This window comes from Pteropus medius, unplaced genomic scaffold (genome assembly GCF_902729225.1).
Source record: "Pteropus medius unplaced genomic scaffold, Ma_sr-lr_union100, whole genome shotgun sequence".
NCBI classification, from domain to species: Eukaryota; Metazoa; Chordata; class Mammalia; order Chiroptera; family Pteropodidae; genus Pteropus; species Pteropus medius.
Window position 1 is genome coordinate 804,691 of NW_024355203.1, and position 24,805 is coordinate 829,495.

At 33.9% G+C, this 24,805-nt stretch overlaps 1 pseudogene; it reads left to right on the forward strand.

Moving 5' to 3' along the window:
• Positions 1–9,321: 9,321 nt before the first annotated feature.
• Positions 9,322–9,817, forward strand: LOC120598458 (peptidyl-prolyl cis-trans isomerase A-like; annotated as a pseudogene).
• The last annotated feature ends 14,988 nt before the right edge of the window (positions 9,818–24,805 follow it).

A 24,805-nucleotide genomic window follows, 5' to 3' on the forward strand; every position in this document is an offset into this window, starting at 1 on the left:
ACATCTAGCCATTACATTACTGCTGATTGCATTTCCTATGCCGTGCTCCCCATCCCTGTGATCATCTATCAACTGCTAATTTATACTTCTTTAACCCTTCACCGCTTTCTTCCAGTCTCCCACTCCCCTACTCTCTGGCCATCACCAGATTGTCCTCTATATTTATGAGTCTGTAATATCTTTTGACATAGAAAGTTTTTAGGAATTTATCATAAGGAAATAACTATAGCCACAAGATGTTTGTTGCAACATTAATTAGTATCCACAATCATAAATCTAAATATCCAAGAAAAAGGAATAATTTGAATAAATTATGGTATACCTATGAGAAGAACTACTATGTAATCGTGAAAAAGATATTCTAGAAATATATTTACTGGCATAATAAGATGTTCATAAATCATAGTTGTATAAAAAAAAACACTCAAAAAATGCTCACCATGATCTTGTATTAGAAATATTTTAACCATAAGAATTGTTTAAATTTACATATGTAATAAAATCTTATTATAATGTATGCCCAGTGAAATGAGGAAACACAGAAAGCCCTTCTCAACAGCTCTTCATTCAGGACTCATGAATAAATAAGACAATAGTCCTTAATGACTCAGGACAGGAAAGTGCGCAGCTCTGAGGAATCACGATCCCTTCAGAAGTAGGTACCTATTGTTCTCCAATGATTCTGCCTTTCTTGCTTTCCTTCTCTCTTATTTCTAAGTCTTATTGTTTCTTTTTCTATGTCCTCTACTTCTATGATTATTACTGCTTTTTCTTCTTTGTATATCTCTAAATATGTATATTTGTGTGTCAGAATCAAATTGAGCCCAGTATTTAGCATTCAGTAAGGCTTGCCAACACTAGATAAGAGTTCTTATGGCAGGCTACCTATTTAGCTTCTGGTCCAGTCTTTAGCTAGTTGGTTACCTCTGGTTTCGACATTGATTCATGATCCGATAGTTTTGTCTGGGACAGTAATGTCACATGACACAAAGCATGATGACTTATGCAGAAGAAGTTACTCTTTCTTGCTTTCCTCAAAAGGGAGCCATAGGCTTGGAGGACACTTAGAGTTATCTTTCTGTGATAAAATTATAGAATCTTTAATGTAGAATCTATAACATAGATTATTTTATTTTGTTCTCATTAATGGTTCACTTTTTTTTCTATTAACATTTCCATCATCTGCCTATAAAGAAATACACCAGTAAGTTTTGCTTTATATTTTAAATCACTTGAACCAGTCTCCTGCTTAAAGGCTATTATATCTCTGCCAGTGATTATTTGTAAACATTTGCTTCTTCAAAAAATATCTGTCTCATGCATCATTCCATCAACTATTCTCGCTCCCCTTACTATCCTGATTCCTGTTAGAACTTTATAATTAATCTTAGTAATGTCGACAACTTCTAAATCCTAAAACACTTCTTTTATCCACTTTTCATCTTTCTCTAAATAGATAGATAGATAGATAGATAGATAGATAGATAGATAGATAGATAGAAAGATAGATAGATAGATATTGTAGCTAAGTGATTACTTAAATTGTATGAAAAAATCTTATAGAACTCAGTTTTGAGGACATATGAGCCAGGAGTACTTTGCCTTTTCAAAACTTGGTGGTGCTTTCCTATCTTAACTATTTCTTCATTCTCAAAACTTTGATCTTTCTAACTTGCTTCTTTTTCAACTTCAAAAATAATTCTCTAACGATTCCCTCCTCTGTAGGGTTATTATTTAACATCTTACTTAATGTCACCTTAGTCTATCTATTTTCATTTTTTAAGCCTGCTGTTATGGTTCATTTTCTTCCTGCTCTAGCACATAGTGAATAGTATTTTTTTTTAATTTGACCTTTTCATTTTATCATCAATTTGATCCTGTTCTTTATAGACTTTCCACAATTCAAGTCATGTATATTAGTATCCACTCTATGCAAGACTTTGTACTAGAAATTCTTAGGCATACAGGTCCCAGTTTTTGGCCATTAGTAGAAGGAAGCAATGTATATAATTATAATATGGGGAAAGAGGACAAAGAAAAGAATAGATAGCTAAGGACTGTACTAGAAACATCAGGAGACAGTGGAAGAATTAGTGAAAGAGGAAGGCAGCATAAGAAGAATCTGAGGATTAAAGAAATCATTGATAAGAGGTATTATATTTTTTCTTTATGTCTCATGCACGTGTAATAGGTATTAAATAAATTATTTTGAATTGAAAGTCATTGAACCAGAAAAACGTAATATCAGGATGTCAGTATGGGGAGAGAGTATAGAAAGTTATTCAGGATGGAATGAGTCATGGCCAAATGCAGAAGAAATGAAGATTAAGGAACGCTCCTAAGAGAAGCCATTCAGAAGAATTTTGGAAATGCTCATTCAGTTGAATGCAGATATACAAATGTTACGTTGCATGCTGAATGTTGGAAGGATTGTTACCCAAGCATCTGAGCATTTTGGTAGAGAAAAAACATAAAATAATAGAGGAGAGAGTAGCTAAATGGCACGAGAATGCTCAAAGAATAAAAACAATGAATAGCAGGGTGACCAGCAGCTCTAACAACAGTGTTGGACAATTCAAAGTATGAACTGAGATTTAAAAATATAATAATAAAAAACTATCAAAACCAAAAGCTCTTTTTAAGCAATATTCAAAATATTTTACATTAAATATTTTCATTTTCTGCCTATAAAGAAAAACATCTATAAAAGTTTTGTTTTATATTTTAAATCACTTGATTCCATCTCCTGCCTAAAGGTTATTATTATATCCCAGCTAGTGATTATTTGTAAACAGTTCCTTCTTCAAAAACATCCATTCTATCTCATGCATCATTCCATCAGCTATTCTCACACCCCTTACCATCCTGATTCCTTATATGTTTATCTAAACCAAATATTATTAAAGAAAATAACAAAGAGAGGGCTATTTCCAGAACCCTCACAGATATTGTAAAATAAAATTAAAACTTAATCATGGAGAAAGGACAGCCTTTTAAACATATGCTGTTGGGGAAAATTGGATATCCACATACAAAACAATGAACTTGGACCTTACGACATATATAAAAATTAACTCAAAATGGATCAAAGACAAATGTAAGAGATAAAATTATAAATCTCTTGGATAAAAACATAGGAGGAAAGCCTCATGACAGTGGGTTTAGCAATGATTTCTTCGATATGACACCAAAAACACAGACAACAGAAGAAGATAAATTGGACTATATCAAAATTAAAAACTCATGCTTCAAAGAATACAATCAATAGAGTAAAAAGACAACCCAAGAAATAGAAGAAAATATTTGCAAATCCCATTTTGATAAGAAATTAATATCTAGAATCTATAAAGATGTCCTACAACTAAAAGAAAAATACCGACAGTGACTTGAATAGATATTTCACCAGAAGACATGCAAACGGCTAATAAGCACATGAAAAGAAGATCAATATTAATGATCATTAGGGAAATTCAAATCGAACCACAATAAAAAAAACTCTCACATTCATTAAGATAGCTATTATCCAAAAAAAAAAAAAAACACACAGAACACACATGTTGGCAAGGATGTGGAGAAATTGGAACCTTTTCACACCGCAAGTGAGAATATAAAATGGTGCAGACATTATGGTAAACAGTATTATGTTTCCTCGAAAAAATTAAAAACAGAATCACCATATGATCCAGCTATTTCACTTCTGTGTATATACTCAAAAAATGTGGAGAAATTGGAACTTTTGTGTACTGTGGGTGGGTATGTAAAATGGTACAACCATTTTCCATACTGGAAAACATTATGGCAGTTCTTAGAACAGTTAAATGTAGAATTACCATATAATCCAGCAATTCTACCTCTGGATATAAAACCCAAATCATTGAAAGCAGGTTGTCAAAGAGTCCATCCACTGATGAATAGATAAACAAAATGAGGTATAGACATACAACAAAATATTATTCAGCCTTAAAAAGGAAGAAGATGTTGACACATCTTACAATATGGATGAACCTTAAGGACATTATGCCAAGTGAAATAAACCAGTCACTAAAGAACATGATTCCACTCATATGATGTATGTAGAGTACTGAAATTTATAGAGACATAAAGTGAAATGGTGGTTTCCAGGAGCTGGGAGGGGGAGAGAGAAATGGGAAGTTGTTTTTAATGGGTATAGAATTTCAGTTGAGGAAGATGAAAAAGTTTTAGAGATTGGTTATACTATATATGTGTGCGTGTGTGTGTGTGTGTGTGTGTGTATTTAACACTACTGAACTGTACATTTAAAGATGAATATGATGGTAGATTTTATATATATTTTGCAATTGAAAAAATATTTAAATATAAAAAATTATTAAGGTGGTAAATTTCATGTTATGTGTAGTTTATCACAAATAAACAGAGTTCATCATGTTCTAGCAAAGCCTTTTCACCTTCCCTTAGCCATAGACCTTTTTACAATCCCTTTTCTCATCTCCAGCCTTTGCACTTGTTCTCTAGGCCTGCAATCTTCTTCCCTCAGTTCTTCCCTTGGCTATCTTCAAAGCTTTCAGTTCATGTTACTTTTTCAGAAAAACAAAAACTTTTGATCATCCAAATCAAAATTATGCTCTTGTATTTTGATGTTTTATCTTACTTTCTATTTTTCCCTACAACCATTTTAAGTATACATTTTGAGTTGATTATTCCTTACAGACTATCTTCCCTGATAGACTGTAAATGCCTTGAGAACAGAGTCCATAGTCTACTCAATATGCAGCTATATTCTCAACAGCTGGGAAATAGCCCAGCACAGTTTTCAGTAAATATACATTTAATGAGTAAGAGAAGCTAGTTGCTAATAAAACATATTTAGGTTAAATGTAGTTAAATAATTTATTATCAAGACTGATAGAGTCCTAGAAAAATATTACTAAAAAATGAATAATAAAAGTGAAATTAATACAATAAAAGTGAAATTAATACAATCGCTTGGTAGTTGTCATTTATTCATATTCCCTTTTATATACTGTTATATACCACAATGTAGAAAGCTAGAATTATATTCTCATACACTTTTCAAGCCTGAATGGCAATTAGGTTCCATCAGTGAGACCCACTCTGAGGATCAAATGGCTTAGGAGGCCACGTTTCTGCTGTGGCTGCTGTCACTGCTTGAAAAATATTCATAAAGACATGTCTGTTTGTGGCCTGGCTCTGAGCCCCATTGACAAGTCATTAACTTGAGGGTATGTGAGGCAGAAGTGACACAGCAGGTATAGCATCAACAGTGTCTTCCTAATCTTTGAATCTTAATTATGATGAGTCCAGTGGCAGGGTGCTGACTACCATTTCTCCATTTTTAAACATCTAAGCCCCTATATTAAATCCCTTTCTACTTAAAATACTTAGAATTGTCAGTTCACTGCATTGAACCTAGAAAGATACATATAACATTTTGAAAAGGCTAGAACTGGAAAAGTGGTAACTTTTCATATTAGTGACGTATAGCTTCAAACTCAAAGCAAAACTCTGGAACAATAACAAAATTAAATTGTGATCATTTAAAATAAATCAAAAGTAATCACACAAAGCTACCATAGAATCACTACATGAATTTCAGGGCAAGCTAACATGAATTGTTTTTTAATAGAGACTTTACACTAGAAAATCAGTACAATTCCATACTCATAGTGTATTTGGATCTCAGCAAGCATTAACAACAACAACAACAACAACAACAAAACTCTCATGTAACCTCCTTGAAGAATCCTGTCCTGGATCACTCAAGTATACCTGATAATTGTCCTTTATGTTCCTACATCATTCTGTTTATTCTTATAATTATCACATTAGATTATAGTTACAGTTTCAAATATCTGTGCCTTATTCCTCTACATTTGGAGTTTCTGAATATCAATGAACATTTTATTTTTCCATATAACCCTAAGAGCGAGTACAATGCTTGCCATACTGTAGGTGTGTTCAATAAAATCAAATATTTGGTATTAAGTATAAATTAATATTTGATATTAAATTATGATACCAGGTAAACTCAGAAATGACTAAACAATATTAACTTCAAATGTACTGATTAATGAATCTATATGAACTGGGGAGAAGTCTTGATTAGAATCACCTCAGACTTTCACTCTAATTGAATAACTTTAATCCCAGAAAGAAGAGTTGCCTTATCTTGTGTCAGTGTCATAATGTATTAAATTGGTACCATATCGTATTTTACACAGCTTTGCAATTGAGCTCATCATTTTGTTTAGATGGTGTTCAACCTCATCAACTAGATTTACAAATTTCTTAAAGGTTCAGGTTTTATCTTCATTCTCCCTTCTGCCCACATCATTAACCTTAGTGCTATGTCCACAGTAGATATGCAGTGGGCCCTTTTACATGACCATTTTCTTTTAACTGGTTCTCGTCCTCTTAGCTGATACCTCTGATGACCTCCAAGGTGCTCTGGCAGGTCTTTTTTCCAATTTGAAAATTAATAGGGAATCAACAGAAGCTATTGTGTGTTGCTTCTCATTTCATCATTTAGAAAACCTGACTTTTTTTTGGACAACACCCATATACTTAAGATGCCCACATATTTGGAGTAAATCACTGTAAATAGGCGATCAGTAGAAAACAACAGCCTGTAGAACACATTACCAAGGAGCAGCAGGCAGCCAAGTTTTCCGTAACTGGGCTACTAGCCACCAATCTAAAGCTTTCATTTGAACACACTTTCACCACACAGAAGTCTGTTTTTCTACACAACATAAAAGGAAGGGGACAAAACACTGCTGGCTCTATGTTACATTAAAATGATATTTTTAAACAGAATTCTGGCTTTGAGTTAATAAACATGCTTTGGAAAACACATATCTAAAAAAAATGAAGGATGCTAAAAATAAAACAATGTATGTAAATGTACATGAAGAAGGGGTCTTTTTTGTAAATTTCTTCAACCACGTCAGCGTGCTACTTCCTAGCACAAGGTTAACTTGCAAGGAATTGGCTCCAGAAGTAGTAGAGTCAGTCCTTACGTAACATCACTAAATGTTTTCTCTTTCGTTTAGTCTCTAATAATGCTATCTGCCAAAGGGAAGGCAAACAATTACACTCTACTTCATGTGAATGCTGGAGAGCGTTTTTAAATTTTGATATTTTCAATCCCAAACTGAAAACAAGCGTTTTCCCAGAAGAAAAAAAAAAAACTATTTGGGAGGTGAGTTATTAAAGGTGTTTTTTCTACAAATGATATTCTACCATAGAGCAAGCTTCTGACAATGTAAAAAAGAAAAAAACTGACAAGCTCTTGAATGTGATTCCAGGTTCAACAAGCCTCATCAACGTAGAATTACTAATGGATTGTTATCTCAAGACTTCTCTGAACATGGAATTAACCAATTCCATGTTCTCCTCACACATAAATAAAATCTTTTTTAAATTAATGGAAAAATCTACTTAGTTGGCAAGAAACAAGAGTGACATCATAAAGAGTAACTTAGTAGCCCAAAGAAAGGTCAATGCTGTGGTCTGGGAGCCAGATGAGCCCCAGTCCTGGTCCCTGGAGACTTGCTTTTTGTTTTGTTTTGTTTCCAGCCCCTCAATCCACAGAAAAGAGCTAGAAAATACATAGGCTATATTCCTGTAGTTCTACTTACCAGTGATGCCTAGAGCAGAGAGACTTGCAAAACATCAGGGCCAGAAAAAACCACCAAGGGTTACTTGACCTTAAGGAGAGCTCTGAAGATTTGAGAGCTAACCATGACACTCTTTCAGTCTCTTCACTGAGTCCAGAAGCTCAATGAAGCTCTTTTTCTAGGCCCTTGCTACTCAAAGTGTTGTCCTGTAGCACTAGCATCACCTGTGAGCTTATTAGAAATGGCTCAACCTCTGACTTATAAATTAGAAACTTCATTTTAACAAGATCCCCATATGCTCCAAATTCGCATTAAAGTTGGAGCAGCATTGGTCTTAAAGTGTGTTCAGCTTCTGACTATAAAATTTAGCAAGATGGTCCTTAGATCAGAAGATATTTGAAGAATTTTTTAGCTCTGAGAGATTTGAGCTCTATACATTCAAGCCTCAACTTGTGGCAAAGCTCTACAATGCTAAAAAAAAGTTTTTGTCTTCTCAATTCTAGACATACTGATTTTTATTTTCATTCTTTTTACTTTTTTTCCTTTTCTTTTGACAAAACATCGCCTTTATTACCAATAGTCTTTAGCCAATGAAGCTGAAGTATGAAAGCCAAATGGGCTTGTGAAATCTCCATGGCCCTGCTTCTAACTACTCCCCAATTAAGACCTTTGGATAATATTTTTAAAGAAAAATCTCAGAGCAGACACATCAAGGCAGACAGCCTTGCATGAAGGAAGAAGACAAAATGCCTAATGCTTACAAGCATCTAATCAATTATCTCAATTAATTTAAAAAACATAGAGTAAATGTTCAATCCTTAACCAGTGAGGAGAAATGAATGTGGGCATGAGGCTGGAAGTGTTACCCTGGAAAAGCCCTTCCAAGTGAGCTTCTTCATGTCTTTTAGGATATCTTCCCCCTTTATTAAAATCCCCTATCGATTTATATATTTGTGGGGTTTTTTAAAATTAAATTTACTGGGACGACATTGGTTAATGAAATTATATAGGTTTCAAGCATACGATTCAATAATAATCATCCGTATATGGCACTGTATGTTCACCACCCATAGTCAAATCTCCTTACATCATCATATATTTGATCACCTTTACCCTTCTCTATCTCCCCACCACCTCCCCTTTGGTAACCACTAAACTGCTGTCCATGTCCATGAGTCTCTGTTTGTCCTATTCATTTGTTGCTTTCAGTTTTATATCCCACATATGAGTGAAATCATATGGTTCTCAACTTTTCCTGTCTCACTTATTTTGCTTAGCATGATAATCTCAAGATCTATCCATGTTGTCACAAATGACAGTATTTTATCTTCTTTTATGGCTGAGTAATATTCCATTGTATGTATGTATCACATCTTCTTTATCTAATCATCTATGGAAGGGCACTCCAGTTGTTTCTATGTCTTGGCCACTGTGAATAATGCTTCAATGAACATCAGGATACATTTATCTTATGGATAAATGTTTTCAAATTTTGGGGATAGATACCCAGAAGAGGGATTGCTGGGTCATATGGTAAATTTTCAGGATGCAAAATAAATGTACAAAAAATCCATTGTGTTCCTGTATACTAACAATGAATTTTTAGAAAAAGAAATGAAAAAAAAATCCTTTTGCAATTGCAACAAAAAGAATAAAATAGGGCTTGCAGACTCCACCACTCCAGAGCTACTTGTGCCCAGCCATGGTCAACCCAACCATGTTCTTTGACATCGCTGTGGATGGTGAACCCTTGGGCTGCATCTCCTTTGAGCTGTTTGCAGACAAAGTTCCAAAGACAGCAGAAAACTTTAATGCTCTGAGCACTGGGTAGAAAGGATGTGGTTATAAAGCTTCCTGTTTTTACAGAATTATTCTGAGATTTATGTGCCAGGGTGGTGACTTCACATGCCATAATGGCACAGGTAGCAAGTCCATCTGTGAACAGAAATTTGATGATGAGAATTTCATCCTGAAACATACAAGCCCTGGCAATCTTGTCCATGGAAAATGCTGGGCCCAACACAAACAGCTCCCAGTTTTTCATCTGCACTGCCAAGACTGAGTGGTTGATTGGCAAGCATGTGGTCTTCAGTAAAGTGAAAAAAGGCATGAATATTGTGGAGGCCATGGAGCACTTTGGGTCCAGGAATGGCAAGACCAGCAAGAAAATCACCATTGCTGACTGTAGACGACCCTAATAAATTTGACGTGTTTTATCTTAACCACCAAACCATTCCTTCTGTAGCTCGTGAGAGCACCCTACATCCCACCTGCTCAGAACACCCTATTGTAATCTCTGCTATCACTGAGGTTCTTTGGATTCTGGGTTTTCCTTGTACCTCCAAGTCTAGCTGAGTTGCAGAGTTAAGTTTATGATTATGAAATAAAAGTTAAACCAACAACAACAAAAAAAGAATAAAATACCTAAAAATAAACTTAACAAAGCATGCGAAGGACCTATACATTGAAAACTATTAAGACATTATAAAAAGAAACTAAAGAAGACACAAAGATATGGAAAGAAATTTCTTGTTCATGGATTGGAAAACTCAACATAGTTAAAATGGCTATATTACCCAAAGCAATATACAGATTTAATGCAATCCTCATCAAAATCCCTATGGCATTTTTTAAAGAAATAGAACAAAAAAATCATCACATTTGTATGGAAGCACAAAAGACCCTGAATAGCCAAAGCCATCCTGAGAAAAAAGAACAAGGCCAGAGGTATCACACTGCCTGACTTCAAATTATACTACAAAATGTCAATCTATATATTTGAATGTATAAAAATCCAATTCCTACAAGAAATTATTATGGATTGTGTAATTACTTTTACTTAGAAATGTGTCAAGAACACACGTACAACACACACGCGCATGCATGCATGTGTGCCTCAATTTCCTGAAGTTTAAAACATCTTTGCAGAGGACAAAATAAATGTTTTTGTACTAAGTAGATAATAAATGTTTCTTGAACTGTTATAGAAAAACAAACTTAGAATCCCTATTTTTAAAGGTTTAAAAAAAGAGTTACAAATTGTATTGGAAAGGTCAAAGAATGGAGTTCAATTACTAAGAATCACTATGATTTCTAAACATCTAAGTTGGGCCTTTATCTTGTGAATTAAAAGAAAGATGGATTGGGCATGCACAAAATTCCTGTTCCACCTTTGTTGCTCACTGACTCACCTCATCATGTCTGCTATTTCCCCATCTGTGTTGAAGAAGGTGAACTAGCCTGCTTTAAAATTCTGTTTCTAATGGCTTAGAATCCTTATGTATTATTAGCTCTATTATATATAAAAGGGTTATCGTTTTGACTAATAATTTTCTTTTAGTTGCTTCGTTTGTTCAGTTTCTTTCTTTTTTTTTTTATTTTGGAGAACTAGCAAGTTAGCATTATGGAAGGGGACATTTAGATGATGGCTCGCCTTATTAAAAATTTCATCAAAGTTTTAAAACAACATTTCCCAAGAAGTTTTCCTTAAAATTGTAATAAGTGCTACGTGTTAAAAATTTATTCCACTGTCAAATGAGTTGAGAAATACTGGGTTAAATAGATGAAAAAGAGCTATCTTCATGTACTGCTAATTAGGACTTTAGCGTGTTAATCCGGTTGAGAATCTGCAAGAACTAAGGTTTGATACGGTTGCAAAATTACCCCAATTTATTTGGCCATGGAACACTTTTGGGGTGAAATATCCAAAGGGACTATTGTTCTAAGGGAAGTACTGAACTCAAAGTGGAAGTCGAAGTCTTATACATACAGTGTTTTTCAAGTGGGGTGCCTAACAAAACAAGAGGGGAAAAGCTACCATAATTTAAATTCACTTATGCCTGGAGAAGATTTCTTGTCCAATTGACCTTTTCTAACATGAGGAAAGGGATTATCATGGGGAATTTCTTGCCTACATAAAAGGACACACTGCAGAGGATTTATCCCTAGTGGCTAAACACCGTTCCAACCCTGTTCCAATGTATAAGAAGGATGACCTGCAGATTTGGGACCTTAACAGTGGAGATATTTTTAGATATAATTCAATATTTGAATTAAACAAACATAGCTGACTATATAGAAGCGTTGAAAGCTCAGCATTTATACTCAAGTAAGCAAATTGCAGCATTCTACATCAGCATCAAATTCTGAATGCTTTTCACCTAGATATCCTTCTGCAATTCAGTTTAAATGGTAGAAAATTAAATGTTACATCTCCCCAAATAAAGGTGAACACATAAAAAGGCAAGAATGTCAGAGAGATTATCAAAAATCCATCATGACCAATAGGTCAAATTATTCCAAAATTTTTATTTCTCAGTAAAAGATATTTTAGATAAATAAATATTTATGTCATACTAAACATTTATGCACTCTTTTAGAAAGTGAAGTTTGTTTACATGAAAACCTTCTGAAATGGAATCATATGTTTTGATCTTTGCAGGGTAAAAAATAAAAAATTAAAATGTTGCCTTAAGGCCCTAAAGACAGCCATATGCTTTTGCATACATTTTCACAACTCAGCAGCTGCTCACTGAACCTCTTCCATTTCAAGTTTTCCTGTTGACCACTCTCTTCTGCAAGGTTTCTGTGACTGCCGGATGGAAATATTTATGAAAACACTGGGGCAGCCAGGATCGTCCAAGTGTTTTCAAAATGTTTCCTTGGCAAAGAGTTGCTGGCAGGCAAAATGTGCTCCTACAAGGGTTTCAGTGAGTGTTTATGCTTCCTCGGTGTATTCCATTTGCAAATGTGGGCAGAGACCTAAACTGTGATCTCTAGAAGCTTTAAATGAAAAAGCTGAAATTCACTTTGCCTTAGAGAGGCTTCACACCTGCCAATACCCCTTCCACATCATTTTAATGGGTCTGTAGGCAGCCTCCTTTTTTAACCACATCTATAATCATAGACACTAACTGAGAAACTTGAGGCTCCTCATGATCTCCCTGAAAGAAATCAGTGAATTTGTTTCAGAAGAGTTGTTTCTTGAATGCCTGACTTAGAACTTTAAGTGCTAAGAAGGACAATGAAGTAGATTGGGAAATGTGGGAGGAAGTTCAGAAGAGAAAGATATAGAACTGGAGAGGATGTTTCATTCAAGGAACTGTAATAATATGGTGATGACTAGTAGAACATTGATCATCAGATGAGTGAGGCAGGGGATTAGGCAGGAGAAGTAGGCAACGCCCACATCATTAAGAACTTTCTAAATCATATGCAGGAATTTGCAGAATCACTGAAGTAAACAAAAGGTCCTGAAGCTATATTAGAAACTAGAGCAACACTGGACTTGAACCAAAAGAAAAGAGATTGGAAAGTTTGAGCAAAGAGTGATAATGTTATATAAATGAAATCATACTACAAGTAACCTTTTGAGACTAGCCTCTTTTACTCACTCAGCATAATAGTGTGAGATTCATCCAAGTTGTTGCTTATATCAGTAGTTCCATCCTTTTTATTACAGAGTAGTATTTCATTGTGGATGTACCACAATTTGTTTATACATTTAACCATCGAAGGGCATTTGGGTTGCTTCCAGTTTGGGGAGATTATAAATAGAGCTGCTTTAAATATTCATACACAGAGCTGTTTTGTTTTCTGATTATAGTAATGGTTACACAAATCTATATATGGGTTAAAATTTATAGAACTATAGACTATAAATGTTAATTTTACTACATGTTAATTCAAATATAAAATTTTAAAAAGTGATAATGAACTGAACTAAGAAAGTGGCAATGAGACTAGAAGAGAAAGATTTGAAATCATTCTAAGTAAGGTTGATTCAACAGATTATTTAAGTTTTACTAGGAGACAGAAATTTCAAGGGAGTAGATTTCAGCATTTGTAGGACAATAGTGAGTTTCATCCATTCATTTACCATTCATTCTCTGGATTTGATGAGAGCTTAGAAGAACAGCAACAATAAAAAGTAAATTTAAAAAGAAAAACTAACCTAGAGGACTCTTAAGAAGTTGATAGTGTTGTCAAGGCTTCCAGGGAGAAATACATTCACAATTGATTGAGTCATCCTGCCACATCAACCACTCCAGAATCTGGAACTTGCATGACAAAAGACCAATAACTTCTTTTACTCTAATAGGTATTCACATATGTGCCTACATCATTTTTCTAAGTAACACCTTGATAAAGAAACAAAGGAAAGATCTTAAGTAGAAAAAGCAGCATGTAGCACATAGTCTTTTTTTGTCCTCAGCTGTGTGAGAAAGAATTCAGAAAAGTCTTGAGATAATACCCCATTAGTAATTCACATTGGTGAGGCTTGTTGAACATAGAATCACATACTTGAAAGCTTGTCAGCTTTCTTTTTTTTTTTTTTTTTTTTACATTATCAGAAGCTTGTCAGCATATGGGTATTATACAGAAGGAGGAAATTATGAGATGGTTGAGGAGATAGCCGAATGCAGGAGCTGGGAAATCAGGTTAAAACCAAGAGACATGTTTGTCCATGAGGCTGTGTGCTACATTGATTGTACGAATATCTCAAGTTTACCTCTCTCTGTTTCCACATTCTTTATAGCATGAGTTTGCAGCTTCTCCCATTAAGCAGTAAAATCTATTTCACTAACCACTAAAACCTAGGTTAGCCTTGTGATCTGAATTGGTCAATAGAATTTGGTGTACATGACACTGTGTCAATTCTGAGTATAACAATCAAGAGGTCAAGCATCTTTCCTTGTTCTTTCTCTTGGAAATCTGTATACTGACCATGTGAGCAAGCTTGGAATAACTCTTCTGGGGAGCATATGAAACAGAGGTGAATCCCCCCTCTCCAGCTAAGGCCTCTCTAGACAAACCAGCACACAGCAGATCTGGCAATGTGACCTGATATGCAAGAGTAAGTCCATCTGAGATCAGCCAATCCCAGACCAGGTCAGCAGAAGCCTACAGCTGATCCAGAAACTTGTGCACTAAATACATGCTAGTTTTTTTGTAAGTTGCTGTGATTTGGAGGGATTTATTATATAATGTTAGCTAACAGATACAGACCTCAAATGACTTTGTCTCTACCTATACTCGTTTCTTGTTGCCTCTATAACAAATTACCATAAACTTAATGGTTTAAAACAATGAACATTTATTCTCTTACATTTTTTAGGTCAGAAATCTAAAATCAGGTGTCAGTAGGGCTGGTCCCTTCTGAAGGCTCTAGGGGAGAATCTACTTCCTTGCATTTTTCAGCTTTTGGCGGCTACCTATATTCATTGGATTGTGGCCCCTTCCTCCATCTTCAAAGCACATCACTCCAATCTCTGCTTCCATCATCATATCACTTTGTCCTCTGAATCTGACTCTTGTGTCCTTCTGATAAATACTCATGTGAGTACATCAGCCCCATATGGATACTTCAGGATAATTTCCCCTTCTTAAAGCCCTTAACTTAATCAGATCTGCAAGTCCCTTTTGCCATATAAGGTAATAGATTCTGGAGATTAGGGCATGGACATATTTGAGGATCATTATTCAGGCTCCACACTACCTTTTCCTTAAAGCCACTAAAGCCATACTCTTTTCCTCTTTTAAATTAGGAGAAAGTTGACATATGGGAAGAAAAATGAATATTAAGTTCAGTTATTTATAGCAACATGGGGGAAAAGAAAGAATTATAACTAAATTTGGTTGGAAGAAAAGTCAACTTAATAACAACAATAACTACTATTTAGTGACCTCCTACTATGAGCTGGAAATGTGATAGGCATTTTACATTTAATTGCCATAATTATTAAAGTCTTTCAAGTAGTTCCTTGCCTATCTGAGGCTGAGACTGAGAAATTTAAATAACTTGTCTACAGCTTCTAAGTGGTCGAGCGGGACATGACCCCTGATCTTTTTGCCTCCAAAGTATATTATCCACATTGCTTAATTAAAATCTCTCTTACTCCACAATACTAGTCCCTCAATTTGCAAAGCTAATAGTCTACAGGCAAGATTTTTACCACAGAAATCTCTCATGGCAAGGATGAAAAACATTCTCTAGTTTAGGGTAATGAGGGTTCCACTATAGCTTAATATTATCAAAAGTAAAATACTTCTTAGTCAATTTTTATTGTTGCTGCATTTTAGCCTAATTATCTATCAATAACTAAAAGCTCTTTTTTTGATCTTTTTGAACAAACTTTCAAATTTCGACCCATGACAGATTTGTTTTAATTATCATGTGAATCATATTTATCATTATTATAAAAGTGTGCTCAGACTAATTTATTTATTTTTCACTTTGGCCTATTTTTTGTTTAGGCAACAAACTTCTAGGTTTGGGTTACTTTACGATTTCTCTAAAATTTTTACTTTGAGAAGTAAACTTGAAGTCTCTTTGTTAATGAGGAAAAACTGCTGCTTCACTGAAAAACATTCCATTTGTAACTAAAAAGTTAAAAGCTTTTCTGACTGGATATGTGTCAGTGGCAAGGAACACAAAGTGCAAAAGCATGGTTAAATGAAAACAATTTAAATATGTGCATACTAAATGCACCCTTATTAGAAATATTTGTTAATAAAATATTCATGCACAATCGTTACCAAATACCTGACTTCAGTGAATTCTTAAGATTTTAAGCTATTTTTTAACTTTACCAGATCATCATAAGGGGAGAGGGTACATTCTGTTACATTGCAAATTAAAATCCACTAATTTATTTTGTGGTAGGGTCAAGTTTGTTCACATCTCTTGGTATATTAGTTTGCTAGAGCTACTGTAACAAAGTATCCCAAATATTTGTAGTAAAAGTTCACAATGGTGTTTGGATAGAATACATAATGACTTCAGGGTAGTGGTAACTTTGGGGCAGAAATGGGTAGGAGTAGAGGGGTTCGAGGCTTAAGTTGTGTCTATTATAATTTATTTCTCTATAAAAAGGAGATCTGAAATAATAAAGTAAAATGTTACTTCTTTTATAGGTTATATGCATGTCTACTGAAGGAAAATTTGTATTTTAATGGAAAACTGTATATGTTATATAGTACACTCCTCTGAGTTATCAGATTTTAGCTTTATTCATTGTCTTTGAGCTATTTGTACTTCTTTATAATTTGTAGGTAACTGATAGATACAAGGCTCAAATAAAATCCAACATTGTCACATTAAATTTCTGCAGTCTATTAAACTGCCCTGTCTGGTACAAATTTAATTTACTTCCTCTCCCATGACCAAAAATAAAAACGACAGATTTCCCTCCATTTACGTTACAATCTCTGCAACTCATTAAAAAATTAAATCATATAAATACAGATTACTTTTGACTTGTAATTTGATTTGTAATGATCATTGAATGTTCATATGTTACTCTGTCAGACTGAGAAGGTGCTATCTAATATAAAACCACAAATCTTTTAATATCATGCCATTTATATAACTTTAATAAATACTATTAGTGTGCTTATGTACTAAATTCTTAAAATTTTTCTCACGTCTTTAGTCACAAATTCTGATCTACTTAGACTAATTTTCAGATTCACAATTCCATAAGATTTATGGTTAGTTATTTTCTTGTTTATAAAAACAATACTTTAATTCATATATGTAGATATAATGCAAAAAAAAACCCTCCTATTTTGGTTTTATGAAACAGAAAAACCAAGGTTATTGTTTCATAGTCGGGAGTCATTGTACAGAAACTTTAAATATAAGTTGGCAAGTCAGAGATGTACATACAGTTTCTTCCTCCTTGAACAATACAAACATTGTACTAAATTACTAGCCAAATTTTTCAGCCAAATTACAATTTGCCTGCTACCCAAGAAGAAGAGCATTTTTGCCCATTCCATGGACCTTATAGATGACCTAAAATAAAATTCTACCTTAAGACTCCAGGTCTTGGTCTTTTCAAAATTTGCAATTTATTCTGGTTCCTAATTATAGACACCATTCGGTCCAGGAAAAGAAAACTGCTGGAGGGCCCACATGTTTTATATATATATATCATTAAAATTAACTGAGTTAATTTGTTTTTAAATGGTTTATTTGACAAATTGTCTTTATATGGGAGAATAAGGAAGAATGGTGAAAATTAAGAAAGTAGAGGGTCAAGGAAATCCAAAATATAAATTATCAGTCCTTGAAGAAATTAAGATGTACATAACCAAAACTTTTAAATATTTTTCAATTCTTCAAATAGTAATTAGTTTTATGAAAATCTGTTTTTTTAGTTATGATTCTACATAAATTAATTTAATTTTTGATTTGATTGCAGAAAAATTAGTTTAATACAATTTATTATTTTAAAAGTTTCCCAAGATGTTCTCTAGGAGAGAAATCAGGAATTTATATTATATTATCTTTATTATAAATATATTTTATAAGTTGCAGATGATTATAATGATTCATAGTTTTCTGTCAAAAATCTTTTCATCATTTTTAATAATGAATGAAATGTAAGACTCGTGTGTGGAGTTTCTTGTGTTTTTTTTTAAATACATATGTACAATACATATTTTTTACCTATGTTAAGATTTGTCTTTTAGGAAGAAAATATACAATAGACTGGTATTTTATTTTTGTAGTTTCATGAGAAATTTTTCCCTAAAAAAATGTTCTTAGAGGTTCTAGGAGAAATATATGGTTTCAGAACATAATGGACAGCTTGATTTAAGTCTCAAAACTTACAGAAGTTTTTTTTTTTTTCATTTATGCCTTCTTGTTAATAAAATTTGCCTTTGCAATTTCTGAGTGAACAGTGAGTTTTACCCCTCCCAACCAGCCTAATGAGTTAATTTAAAATTTTCTCACCTCTTTGACGTAGTGGCCAGGATCCATAAATTTTGTGGTGATGTGATTTAATCCAATTAAAAGGTCCCTTTTTCCTGCTGTGAGGTAAGCTGCACCTCTTTCTTGTTCCAATTTTCTGGTATTCTTCCCAAAGGGTGCGATCCCTAGATTAATTAACAACTTTGTAAAGCCTTCATTTGCTGATGTGACTTTAGGACATCATGCTGAGTCTTTCTAAGGTCATCAGACTAAAAATTTCAATCTTTTTTTTGTGATATTGAAGTGTTCGAGTTATATGTGTATGTACGTGTTTCCCCCACCCCGGCTATTTTCCCTCCTGTCACTGGCTATTATAGATCTGTACATGAAGATTATAAAAATGTATCATGAAACACCTTTCCTAATATGCCACTAAACCTATTCAATAATATTTTGAGCCAGTTCTGGTTTGCGATGATGAAAGATCTTACCAGGGAGTTGCAGGGCAGTATTTTATCTACATTAATTGGTTGAATTATAGCTTTGATAGGAAAAGTCTGTTCACATTCAACAATTCAAGAATGTGGTTGTTAAATGTTCCATTCATTCTGTCTGAATGGAGAATACTGCTCTACAAAGCATGAAATCTTGCTAAGTCTCTGCTCCTTAGAAATATATGATCTTTCCTAAAGTGGTAGAACTCAGACAAAGATGAGGACTTTCTAAAGTCCTGTCAAAGGTGACAGTGCTCTATGAAATTATCCCCTTTTCACAATGTTAAAGTTAATGTTTTTTGTTTATGTTCAGAAAGGGTAAAATCATAACTCTCATACAGATGTAAAAAGAACATGTGGTAAAGATTTAATCCTACTCATATGAAGGTATCAAGCAGATGTTACAAGTAGCTCAAAAGAAAAGTCAAAAAGCATAAATTTGTGTGGCATGAAGAATTGAATTGCAAGTAGAGGCAGAGCTAGTTAGTTTTTCTAGTAGAGGAGTGGAGGTTGTGTGTGTGTGTGTGTGTGTGTGTGTGTGTGTGTGTGTGTGTGTGTGGTAGGGTTGAGGATGTTAATTAAATCTCTGTCAGAGAGGACAAAATTCATATGTCAGTTATCTACAGCTCCAAAAGTTGCAAAATGGCTCCAAGCAAGGTAAAGAATGAGGCTTGAATCAGATAGCCTAGAATTAAGTTCTACAGGCAATGTATAGTTTTCCATGGGAACAAATATTTTTTGTACAAACTTTCTGATCCTGTTTGCTTTTGATAATTGCTGGATTTATATATCATGCTCCATTTGTTGGAGTTAGAGTGAAACACAAGAATTATATATTCAATTCTGGACTCTAATCCTCTGTTACTTATTAAACCAATCATAAAAAAGGAGAGCTGCTTTCAAAGACTGAAAATTTTTGACAAATCTAAAAAAAAGAATTCATCTTATGAAAATAATATTGAGCGAAAGAACCTTGATGTAAGAGAATAAATTCAACATAATTACATTTTTCATAGTTCTAAAACAGGTAAAACTAAACTATTTTACTTATGAATACTCATATGAAATTTAATTGTAAAAACTAATGATGTAAGTATCAAAAAAAATCCACTCATAACAGATTTTATTTTAAAAATGTTTCCACTGATAAATTAAAAATTTTAAAAACTATGTCAGACTAGAATGGCATATGAATAGCACAAATACACCACTCTTTATTACCATACCCAGGTACCATGGTCTCCTTTAATGGTTTGTACTATTTCAGATCCTGTGCATGTCTGATGTTTCAGTGCTTTGTGTAGGGATAGAACAGAAGTTTTTTTGTTTGTTTGTTTTTGTTTTTTGTTTTTTTTACTTAATCGAGAAGTATTCTAACAGCTTTCCCTTTCCTCAAACATTAAATGCTACCATTATAACAGAAATTATATAGACACAGATGCACTCAAGTCTGACCCTAAAGCATTCTGCTGTAGAGTTTTACTCCACAAGGACCACAGGCTTAGATCCAGGTATATAGGTATGGGCCCTAGCATGCACATTAAGTGAAGGCCTTTCATTGGCTTTAAAATTCACTGAACTCTGGAGAGAATTGGGCCCAATATTTAATAATGAGTTTTTTTTAATTTCTCAACAGGCATGCTATTGGCATTTTGAGCAGGACAATTCTTTAATATGAATCATCTGTGTTCTAAATATTGCATGATATTTAGCATCCTTGGCAGTTGGGCATTAAATGCCAGTAACACCCAAGTCATTGTGACATCCAAAAATCTCCCACACATTTCCATTTGCCTTTGAGGAGATGTATCCCCCTCTGTTGAAAATATTACCATTTACATAGCAGCATTAATCACAACAGCCAAGAGGTGGAAGCAACTGTAATGTCCATCAGCAGATGAATAAATCAAATGCATTATATACATACTATGGAATATTATTCAGTCTCAAAGAGGAAGGAGATTCTGATACAGGCTGCAACATGGATGAACCTTGAGTACACTATGCTAAGTAAAATAAGCCAGTAACAAAAAGACAAATACAGTATAATTCCACTTATATGAATTATCTAGAGTAGTCAAACTCACAGAAACAGAAAGTAGAGTGTTCATTGTCAGGTGTTATAGGAGAAGAGGAAATGGAGAGTTGTATAACAGGTACAATGTTTCAGTTTTGCAACATGAAAAGTTGTGGAGATTGGTTGAATAACAATGTGAATGTACTTATCACTACTGAACTGTACACTTAAAAATGGTTAAGATGGTAAAATTTATGTTATAGTATTTTATCACAATTAAAATATACTATCAATCTGAAATTTTAAGAAAAAACATTTAATGTATATGATAGTTAATGTATATTAATTAGCATTATGTAATGGGCCACCTAAATAGTGATTTTTTATGAATAAATTATAACTAAAATTTGTAAGGGAAGATGATTAATCATACTTTTTAACATTTTGAGAAAGATTCCTTTTAAATATATGCTCTACAATGGTATCAGTTCTCTACTTTGTTGAGCGGCCTGGAAAAATATTTTATAAAAGTCCTGTGAATTTTCAATATAAGCTATTTCACAAAACTTTTGCCAAATAAATGCATCCAGGGCTAGTTCTGTACAGAAATATGTAGTCATGTTAGAATTAAAATCTGTTAACTTGACTTTCAGAACTTAAAATAATTACTGACAGGATTTTAGACTGGAGAGTCTTGGGTAATTTTTTTTCATGCCTCAGATCTTCTCACAGTTGTTCTATGTACTCAAAAGCAAGCTCTACATGCAGCATATTGCTTAAATAGAAATATGTTAAAGAGCGATATTTCTTTAGGATGGAACATATTCTTCAAATCATTGTCAGTTCTCCTAACTAACTAGTATTTCATTGAATTAAATAATGTCAACCCTTGAATTTTCTGAATATCACATTAAGAGAGAAACAGAGAAACACATTTAAAAAAAAACTTGCATGAAGAGATTCAAGTTTACTTAAGTAAGATTAGGTTAGATTAAAGTTTAGGCTAAAAGTAAATTAAAGGCTGAACTGAGATGTCAGTGTCAGAGTGAGATAGAACCAAGATAAGTCTTTATTGTCCAACTTGGCCCCAGCACAGTACAAAAATATGTACTAAGTTTTCTAAGAGGAAAAAAAAATTATTTACTATATCTGCATACTGTCCTACATGATTGCATAAGATATCCTTCCTGTCTACTCACATTTTATCTTTTATTAATATTCCACTTTCGAAGGAGTGGTGTGAAAATATGGATGTTGTGGGAAAAGGTGTGGTCATTAATGCTGTATTTTTATAAGAAGTCATTCAGTTAAGAACAGCGTGGTGTCAAATAAAAGACAAATTTGGATTTAGGGAAGGAGACACTTAATTCAAAAAGAAGGCTGTTGCAGTTGGAGGAGGAGATCTATTACAATATGGAAAACACTAACCAAATGATCTGTAAGCATTGCATAGGTCAGGCACATGGCTTCTCTTTTATAGGGAGGAGTAAACAAGTCTACACAGAACTGAGTGTGGGAACATGTGATAAGCAGATGGAGTGATAGGGCAAGAAATGTTTCTCTTCGAGGTCAGCTGATTCTCTGGGAGAGACCAGTAAGTGGAGTGGGTTATGCATTCAGTGTTTCCTTAAGTTCAAGAGAGGGCTAAAGTTCAGGGGCCTGGGAGGAGAGAAGCCTAACTAAAGTTTGATCAAGTCAAGTTAGCAGGCATTTGTCCACTTGTCTGTGGGACAAACAATTCAGCTGATCATTTACAAGGTAAAGAGTGGGAATGGAGAGTCTGTGTCTGATCTTGCCATAGATAAACAAGGGTGGCATCTGGAGTCTTATCTAAATCCTGTGGGGAAGGGTGGTTCTGTGTGGCAAGCTCTTTCCCAGAACACAAAGGAATAAGAAATTTTAAAACTGCTGCTGTTTTCCAGGAGCACAGGGCTCTGGGAAAGCTCAACACTGTCAGTAGCATAGGGGAAGGCAAACAAATTGTTAAATAAACCATTGGGTTGAAGTCTTAGTTCTCCAAACTACCGGGAAAATTTTTAAGTCTTCATGGGCTTAACTGTAGCAGGTATCACCTGGGCATTAAGCATTCTACTTCATTCTCTTAAAATGTGATTTTTTTCCCCTCACTTAAGCTGCTTGCTGTTCTCCAATTTCTGGTCCAGTATACTCTAGTTACTCTTCACTTTGTGCATGAAGTAGACGAGGGTTTCTTTTTCATTCATAGGTATGTTTCTGTGTATGAAACAACAAAAAAAGAAAAGCAAGAGCTCTCTACTAGAAGATTCAAGAAATAAAAAGGAAAATTCAACCTAGATTAGGAATACTGAAGAACCAACAAGGAAGCATATTATCTGACCAGGAGAAAATAAAGGGAAGGTAGAAACAGTATATTGAAAATCTATACAGACGAGACAAAAAGATGACAGATATCTTGGAAGAAGATTCCTATGATGAAGAACTTGTAATTCTAGAAAGTGAAGTGAAAGCTACCGGAAAAGTATTGTGAAGAAATAAATCACCAGGGGGTATATGGGACACCAACAGAATTATTTCAAGCCATAGAGACTGAATCTGTCAAAATCCTAACAAGAATATGTCAGCGAATATGGAAAATAAAACAATGGCTTACAGACTAGAAACATTCAATATACATCCCAATTTTCAAGAAAGGAGATGTCAAGGAGTATAGCAACTATAGTATTGCTCCACTTTCCCACACAAGCAAAGTGATGCTTAAGGTGATGCAACAAAGACTTCTACCTTACAAAGGACGAGAAATACTAGATGTTCAAGCTGAATTCAGCAAAGAAAGAGGCACCCGAAATCTAATTGCAAATATTCATTGGATACTGGAGCAGAAGAAGGTTAATCTGTTTTATAGACTACAATAAAGCCTTTGTGTGAATCATGAAAAGCCATGAGTTGCTCCAAAAGAAATGGGTGTGCCTCAGCACTTGATTGTCCTGATATAATTCTTCATCATCAGTGGCTTGTGGACAATAAGCCACTGTCAAGACAGAATATGAAGAGAAAGAATGGCTCCCTACAGGCAAATGTGCATCAGACAAGGGTGCATTTTATTTCCCTATCTGTTTAATATTTATGTAGAACATATTATACAAAAAACTGGGCTAGACTCAAAGGAAAGAGTAGTGAAAATTGGAAGAAATATTAATAAAAGATATGCAGATGATACTATCTTACTGGCAATGATTTGAAATGACTTCTGATGAAAGTAGGATAGGAAAGCACCAAAGCAAGACTGCATTTGAACATCAAGAAGACAAAATCATAACTAGAGAAGAAATATACAACTTTAAGATAGACAATGACAACATTGGAATTTTTAAAAGATTTTGCTTACCTTGGTTCAATTATCAATTCAAATGGAGTTTGCAGCCAAGAAATTAAAAGAAGGGTGAGACTTGGAAGGGCAGCAATGGAAGAATTAGGAAAGATCATCAAGAGCAAAGATATGTCATTAGAGACCAAGGCTAAGCTCGTCCACACTCTACATAGAAAAAATGTCAAGTTTTTCAAAATCTTGTTATGCATTTTCCACAATCATGATAAAACCAACTGTATTTTTTTAAAAGATACTATAATAAAATAAATTCAATTTCTGGTAGTCAAAAGGAAGTATTGTAATATAATATTTTCATCTAAAATCTGAGAAATCAATTAATTTTTAGATACAAATTAACTATATATTCAACTGATCCACAATGATTTCATTGGAAGAGAAAGTTCTATCTCTTTTCATTTTTACTATATCAAGACAACTATAATTTTTAAATTTCTTTTATAACTCTTTTTTTAAAATAATGTAAATTTATTTTAATTACTGGTACTTCATAGACAGAAATCACATTTTATCTACTTAGAAAAGGATATGAACAGCATAAGTTAAGTTCAAAGACTCCCAAATGAACAGAGAAATTGCTCACACTGAAGGAGGCTCACATTTCATAAA